Genomic DNA, 8,615 nt, shown 5'->3' on the forward strand with positions numbered 1-8,615 from the left:
GATCTCAAGAAACCCTACTCGAATCAAGGGTTTAAAGCTTGGGTATGGTGAATGTTCAAAGAACCCAACTTTGCTTACCTCTAAATGTAGATCTAGAGTTGAAGATCACTCTTCCAGAGCCGGAATGGGAAGATCAAGCTTCGCCGCCGCTGAAATCCTTCTCTTCTTCCTCTTCCTTCTCTTCCCTTCTTCTTCCCTTTCTTTTCTCTCTCCTCTTTACTATCCTCACCGACGTACGAGTGTCATAAATGAAAAGAAAAGAAAATCATAAAGCTATATATATAATTCCTAAATAAGTGAACAGTGCACATGGATGGGTCACTTAGGTGGGTGGGTGCACCCACCTGTCCGCCCACCTGAGGGCCAAAAATTAGGATTTTGACAGAGTTCACGCCTCGGCGCGAAACCCACCCCTGGCATACGATGTAGTATACGTATATACCTTAAAATACAGTTATAATACCTGCTTTATCCGTACATGGCCTTATGGTAGGTACATGTACACGGCTTGGGCACTCCCGTCTCTTTTGGCACTGGCTCGGACTTGTCGGGCCAGCCGGTGTTTAAGGTCACCCTTGCCATCATAGCCCATAAGGAACCCGCTCTAACTCCCTCTGGTTCGGTTCCTGCATGGTTAAACCGGTTCAACCGCAAAATCAGACCGGGTTTAAGAAGCAGGGTATTACATGTATGGTTGGAGTTTTTGTGTCTACCTCATGAAGCCTTGTGCAAGCTTGTTTCTCATCAGCTTTTGTTGATGGAGTTGGGGAGTAGGAAAGAGGGGTGGGGTAGGTTGCCTTTCCACATTGAAGAAGAAAGAAGAGGAAGGGAAAGAGAGACTTTGAGAACCGACTAATGGGTGATAAGGAGGGGTAATCTGGGCATTTAGAAAAAGCATGGGATAAAGAGGTAAAAGTTTAAACTAAAAGAAGCATCCGAAAGAAAGTTGAAGATAGGGGATTTTAGTAAATATAGGTTAACTGTAGGGAAGTGATGGTAATTGCCTGTATTACCAACAATTGGCAACCATTTACTAAAACGCAGGGAGAGTTGATGAAGCGGAGAGGTTCAGAAGTGCAATGAAGGAGAGGGGCATGAAGAAGACACCTAGTAGTGGATTCAACCTCTCCAACCGTGCTGGGTAGCATTCGATGACTGAGAGACATGCACCCCAATACACGAGCATGCACCCTAAGGGATTCTTAGTCATTGGATGCGCTTAGGGCATTGCTAGATAGGATCTCATTTCCCTAGTAATTAAGGTTTGAGAAAGTAGAAATGAGGTTGGGATTGGCTATGGCTAATACCGATCCAATTCCAATATGAATCGGCCCAAATCGGACAAAAATACCCTTGGATTCAATTAAAAAAAAAACTTGTTTATACTGGTTTAACCTTTTTCGTACTGATCCGCTGATCGCCAAGGCCAATACCTATCTGGTCGATTCAAACCGATCCAATCCGACTCCTCATACCATGCTTGTAATAGGTGAGTTGTGTGTCATGACTTGGTGAAACAACCACATCACATCAGTTATGGAGGACTTTTCTTCTTGGTAAAAATAAACACCATTCAAGAATCACTACAATTCTAATAATAGTTAGAGCTAACTAACTACTGATCGACTATTACCCAAAAAAAAAAGTGATTGACTATTACAAGTTGTTTAAACTGTTGTAACTTGTAACTGCACCGAATCCCTTCTCTCTCTCTCTCTCTTGTGAGTCATGAAACAAAAAATATAGTTAAATTCCACAGAGATTTTATTTCTATATATACCGGTTCAGTCCAAGAGAAAGAAGCAAGAAAAACTGGTCTTCATTCTCTTTGGTGACGCCCCTCAAGAACGTAATTTCTGAAGCTCCCAGTTCCCTAGCTTATTTGGCAGTGGTGCCTTGTCTTGATTCTCTTTGGTGATCATGGTTGCTGCAACATGTCTTCTTCTTGCTTGAAACTCACTACATGTTTTAGTCTTTGAAGATGCATGCCAGCATAGAAATAAATAATTGGTGATTCTGTTAGGACTTTTATGTGGGCTTAACTGCTACTGATTGACCTATTGGGCCCAAGAGAATAAGGACCACTCCAATTAGGAAACTTCTAGCCCTATTCTATTGTGGGAATGGAATAGGGTTTAGGGATTCTATTATATATAAAATATTGACGGTCCCTGTAGCCATTACTTTCATAATAATATTTGGGTGCACTGCTTTCTTACAGAGTTAGTGTACAGACAGAGAGAAGATCTCAGAGTAAGAGGTTACAGAAGATCTCAATAGAATGACCCATATTGCATGGTTCTTCATCATAGTTCGTGGTACAAGCGTCAACCTTGATTTAAGGACTTCATTCACGCTCAATAGGTATATGATCGATTTATTTCCATTATTCATTCTTATATTCTATACACTGTAGGTCATTCAAATGATTCTAGGATTTAGAATCACTAACAATTGGTATCAGAGCATATATTATGGTGCTAGAATCAAGAAATTATTAAAAAAAAAAAGTTTGGGTTCCAATTTATGAAAATTATTATCTTACTCTCGCTTAAAGATCTCGTATAGGAAAACTTTCTTCATGAAATTTGTAGAGCACGAGAAGATGGTCGTGGTGGTATGCCACAAGTCATCAAAAACCTCTAGATGCACCAGCATGTGCCACTGGACTCGGCTACCAGAGGAGAGAGAATTTTTTTATTAAATTTTTTTATTTAAAAAAAAAGGGCGACTAGTCATCGCTGGGTCAACTCGAAAACCCTATCAAGTTGACCCAGAGAAACAGTGGGTCAACTCATGACCAACCTTGTTTGACTCGGTTAAATGTTGACTGGGTCGTTGACCATTTGACCTGATTTTTTACCCAAATACCCAACCTAAAGATAACAAGGTTTGACCCAAATTTTGACCGAAACTAATATGCCCGAACCGGATTATACTGTTTGGCCGAACCGGTTGGTTTGGATTGATTTTGATCCTTTTTTTTTTAAATAAAAAAAAATTGTAACTTTAAATGGCTCGTACGGGCAAACGGTGAAGAATTTTTCACCCTGATTTTTTGTGTTGAGTCCAGTTTTTCGTGCTCTTCGTTTTGATATATTATGAGTCTAGTTTTGATCAATTTTTATGGTCTATTTTGTATAAGTTATAAGTATAGGTGTTTAATGATTCTTTATAATTTTCCTATTAATTGGAAGAAATAAAAGAAAATCAACTCATAAATTATTTGCATATCAGAATATGAACTTGTTTATTCTTGGTAATGTAGTTCATGCTTTTGTTTATGAATATTTTTTTATTCATGCTTAAACAATCCCACTTTTAGCTGCAGGAATGAATTTGTAGACTATTGCAGTAAGATTGGATGGAATCCACCAAAGTGGTAAAGTTCAACCTGATTGTAATAGAATACAAATCAAAGGTCTTCTTTGTTTGAAAAGACAGAGAATAATGGTTGGTAGCAAGGTTGCTAATGTTCACCCAAAGGTGACATTATCAAAGAAAAGTTAAAGTTAAAGCAAGTGAAAAACAGAATAGGGATTTCTCAACCTAGAAGATGCTGTCCATCCAAAGATGGCGGTACTTTTCAAAAGTTAGAAGAAGTCTCATAGTAATAGCAGAAACTTGAGTGGACTAGTATGTTTCAGACCCAAAGGTCAGGAATATAGTTTCGATTGACACTCTTGAAGTAATTGATAATTGAGCAAGTAATGTTTAATTTTGCTAATTGTTACATGCTTTTTCTTTTACATATATGTCCGTATGTTGAATAGAATATTCTTTATTGAAATATTCAATAGGATGTCTTCTAGTTGTGGTGTACTTGATATTCTTAAGCTTACTGAGGATAATTTCAACAAATGGATGGAAGACTTAGAGGTCTACATGATTCTCAAGGACCTAGACCTATGTATTAGGACCACCAAACCAGTTGAACCTACTGCAACTAGTACCCAAACTGAGAAAGGGGATTATGACAAGTGGGTCACTGCAAATAGGAAGTCCTTGGCTGTTATTAAAAGTGCTTTGCCTGAGTCTATCAAGGATAGTGTTGCTAAAAAGGATACTGCTTCTGAGTATTTGGCTGCTATAAAAGCTAAGTTTGATAGCTCTAAGAAATTACAGGCTCATGATCTCATGAGCCAATTGACTGGGGCTAGATTTGATGGAGTAGGACGTGCTAGAGAGCATATACTGGAACTGATTTCCCTAGGAAACAAGATCAGAAGTACATGTATTATCTTTGATGATGACTTCGTGGTCACCATTGCTTTGAATTCTCTACCTGAGAGCTACAAGACTCTTAAGACTACTTATAATACATTGAATGATAAATGGGGTCTTGATGAATTGATCACTGTGGTAACCCAGGAAGAGGAAACAATTAATAGGACCAAAGTTAAGAGTGTCAATCTTACTCAAGGTAAGAATTCATCTTCTATAGGACCTAGCAAGGGGATCAAGAAGTTCTTTAAGAAAGGAAAATTCACTCCATTTAAAGGAGGGAAAAGGGAAAGCAAAATTTCAAAGAATCTGGGGTACAAAAAGACATGAGTGGCATAGAGTATTTTTGGTGCAAGGCCAAAGGGCATATGAAGAAGGATTATTTTAAGAGGAAGACCTACCTTGAGAAAAAGAAGGATGACGGTATGAATCTATCCTTAGTATGTTTTGAATCTTGCTTGATTAATGTACCAATTGATTCATGGTGGTTAGATTCTACATCATCTATTCACGTTATTCATTCCTTGCAGGGGTTCCTAAGCAGGAGGGTGCCAAGCAAGGATGAAGTGACGGTGTTCGTGGGCAATGGAGCTAGAGTTGAAGTGGAAGCCATAGGAACTATTAGATTATTTTTTTATTCAGACTTATTTATTGATTTGAAGGATATTGTTTATGTTTCCTCTATGAGGAGGAATTTGATTTCAGTTTCTAAACTTTGTTCATATGGTTATTTTGTTAATTTTTATCAATTTGACTTTTTCTTATTACATGATTCTATCTCTATTGGTAGTGGTACTCTTGTTGATGGGCTTTATAGATTGAATTGTAATTCTTCATGGGTTCTGAATGTGGGAGTGAAACGCTCTCTGATTGATGAGAAATCCTCTACGTTATGGCATAGAAGGTCAGGCCATATTTCAACCAAGAGGATGAAAAGATTGGTAAATGAAGGGATATTGAAAAATATTGATTTTCAGGACATGGAAACATGTATAGGTTGCATTAAGGGAAAGATGACAATTTTCAAGAAAAAAGATGCTACTCACAGCATTAAAGCATTAAACCTCATTCACACTGACATCTGTGGGCCTTTTCCTATCCCTACACTCACTGGGCACTGTTATTTTATAAATTTTATTGATGATTAGTCAAGATATGGGTATGTCTTCCTTATCAGTGAGAAATCTAGTGCTCTAGATGTTTTCAAGATTTTTAAAGTTGAAGTTGAACTTTTCCACTCCAAGAAGATCAAAGTGGTCAGATCCGATAGGGGTGGAGAATATTATGGGAGAAGTGGTGTTTTTTGAGCAGTTACTTGGTCCTTTTGCAAAATTCTTGCAAGAACATAGGATAGCTCCTCAATATTCCATGCCTGGAACACCTCAACAGAATGGAGTAGCGGAAAGAAGAAATCGTACTCTGAAAGACATGATCCGTTCTATGGTGAGCAATACCACCTTACCAGAATCCTTATGGGGAGAGACACTTAAAATTATTGTTTGTCTTCTCAATAGAGTACCAAGCAAGTCTATGATAAGACTCCTGATGAACTCTAGAGTGGCAGAATGCCTAGCCTTAGACACTTACGAGTGTGGTGATGGCAAGCAGGAGCCAAAGTCTTTAACCCTTAAGAAAAATTTTTTGACACAAGGACTACAAGTTGCTATTTTGTGGGATACCCAGAGAGGTCTAAAGGGTATAGATTCTATTATCCTGACCCAAGACACAAAATTGTAGAGACCACTCATGCTAGATTTGTTGAATGTAATGAAGAATCTAGAACACCTCGTAATTTCTCTTTTGAAGAAGGGGAGTATGACACCCCTGAGATAGCACCCGTTGAGTTGAGAAATTCACTTTTTAATCTCAATCCCATCCTGTTTGATGATATAGTCACTCAAACTCTAATTGAATATGATTTGCAAGTTGTGACAGATATTGTTATTGCAGACCCACCATCACCTCCTAATACCGCTAATATTGGCAGTCTTCCACCTGAACCTATAAGGAGGTCTACTAGAGTGCGCAAGCCTTCTCTGCACTCTGATTATATTTCTTATTTGAATGAGTGTGAATTTGACATAGGACAAGAAGAAGACCCTATTACTTTTCTTCAAACAGTTAATCATAAGTATTCAAACATATGGGTAGAAGCAATGAAGAATTGTTATTCATTAGAAACAATGGAGCATGGGAATTAATGTAAATTCTAAAGGATTGTAAGGCTATTGCATCTGAGTGGATTTTCAAAACCAAGACAGATTCTCAAGGTAGAGTAGAACGCTACAAAGCTAGACTCGTGGGAAAGGGTTTTACTCAATGAGAGGGGATAGATTATAAGGAAACCTTCTCACCTGTCTCATCAAAGGACTCATTTAGAATTATCATGGCCATTGTTGCCCATTTTGACCTAGAGTTACATCAAATAGATGTGAAAACAATCTTTCTGAATGGAGAGCTGTCAGAGCAGATGCACATGAGACAACCTGACGGTTTTGAGGAAAAGGATAAAGAGGACTTTGTTTGTATATTGAAAAAATATCTTTATGGGTTAAAGCAAGCATCTCGACAATAGTAATTAAAATTTGATCGAGTTGTGACTTCTTTTGGTTTCATAGAGAATCCAATCGACCAGTGCATATATCTGAAACTCAGTGGGAGTAGTTTCATCTTTTTTGTGATCTATGTGGATGACCTTCTGTTGGCTAGCAGCAACAAAACCTTATTGATGGAGATCAAGGGTTTTCTTTCAGAAAACTTTGAAATGAAGGACATGGGTAAAGCTAGTTATGTGCTTGGAATCGAAATTAGTCGTGATAGGCTGTGGGGTTACTTGGGCTATCACAACAGGCATATCTTGATAAAGTTTTAAAGAGGTGTAACATGTCTAAATGTTCTGGTGGTGAAGCACCCATCATTAAAGGAGACAAGTTGAACAAGCAACAATGTCCAAAGAATGATATTGAGAGGAGCTCAATGAATGACAAGCCTTATGCCTCTGCCGTTGGAAGTTTGATGTATGCACACGTTTGTACTCGCCCTGACATTACCTTTGCAATTAGTGTACTTATTAGGTTTCAATCTGATGCTGGTCTGGCTCATTGGACTGCAGCTAAGAAGGTCATGCTATCTACAGCGGACAAAAGACTTCAAGCCAGTGTTCAGTAAATCGGAAAAATTTGAAGTTGTCGGGTATTCTGACTCAGACTTTAGTGGGTGTACTGATGATAGAAAGTTTACCTCTGGATACATTTTTATATTGGGAGGAGGAACTATTTCTTGGAAGAGTGCCAAACAAACTATTTTAGCTTCATCCACTATGCAAGCTGAGTTTGTGGCACTTTATGAAGCTACCAAGCAGGCAGTGTGGCTGAGGATATTCATATCTGAACTGAAGGTTGTAGATTCCATCTTTACGCCTTTGCATTTGTGGTGTGACAATATTTCTGCTGTTTTCTTTGCAAAGAATAACAAGAGATCTAGCAGCTCTAAATACATTGAGATTAAATATCTTCTGGTTCGTGAGAAGATCAACACTGGGGAGATAGTTGTTGAGCATATTATGCTGAAGAGATGGTTGCTGATCCTCTGACCAAAGCTCTTCCAGTGAAAATTTTTAAGACTCATGTTTCTAACATGGGTGTGATGGAATCTTTTGATATGCTTGTTTAGTGGGAGTTTACTTATCCATAGTGGTATTGTAATAAGCATTATTTTGTTAGATCATACATTATGAGCACAATCTATATTGAGGATGTTTACTTTCTAGTATAGTATTCATTTATATTCTCTCTCATCATATTATTGTATGATTATTATGGTTTACTTTGACATGTCACAGTTAATGGTGGTGTTTAGCCAAGTTTCATGATTTATGGCGGTGTTTAGCCTAAATCCATGGAGGTGGTTGTTAACCATAGACTGTATGCTAAAGTGAGATATTAATGAAAGAAAAGTGTGGTTTGCCTAAGTATTGATTAATATCAAAGTTCTCTACCTGTGAGGTTTTCAAGGTAGGCTGATCTTTAGATCATGAACGGACCTATATGGAAGGATATATCTTATGTGATCACAATTATGATATAATTCCTTGTATCTATGTTTCTAGGCGATTTGAATTGATAATTTTCTGTTGTTTGTAACATTAGATAGTTTTATGCCGTATATTGAGGTGTATTTTCTACTATTGTTCAACAATAGTGATTATTGATTGGATCAAAGTTTGTTTTGAGTGGTATTCAGTCTTGGGATTATTTGGCCAGATATCAATGGGAAGACATCAGCATCAGTGTAGCCCAAGTGGGAGATTGTTAGGACACTTATGTGGGCTTAACTAATACTGATTGACCTATTGGGTCCAAGAGAATAAGGACCACTCTAATTAGGAAACT

This window comes from Macadamia integrifolia, chromosome 13, assembly GCF_013358625.1.
Source record: "Macadamia integrifolia cultivar HAES 741 chromosome 13, SCU_Mint_v3, whole genome shotgun sequence".
NCBI lineage: Eukaryota > Viridiplantae > Streptophyta > Magnoliopsida > Proteales > Proteaceae > Macadamia > Macadamia integrifolia.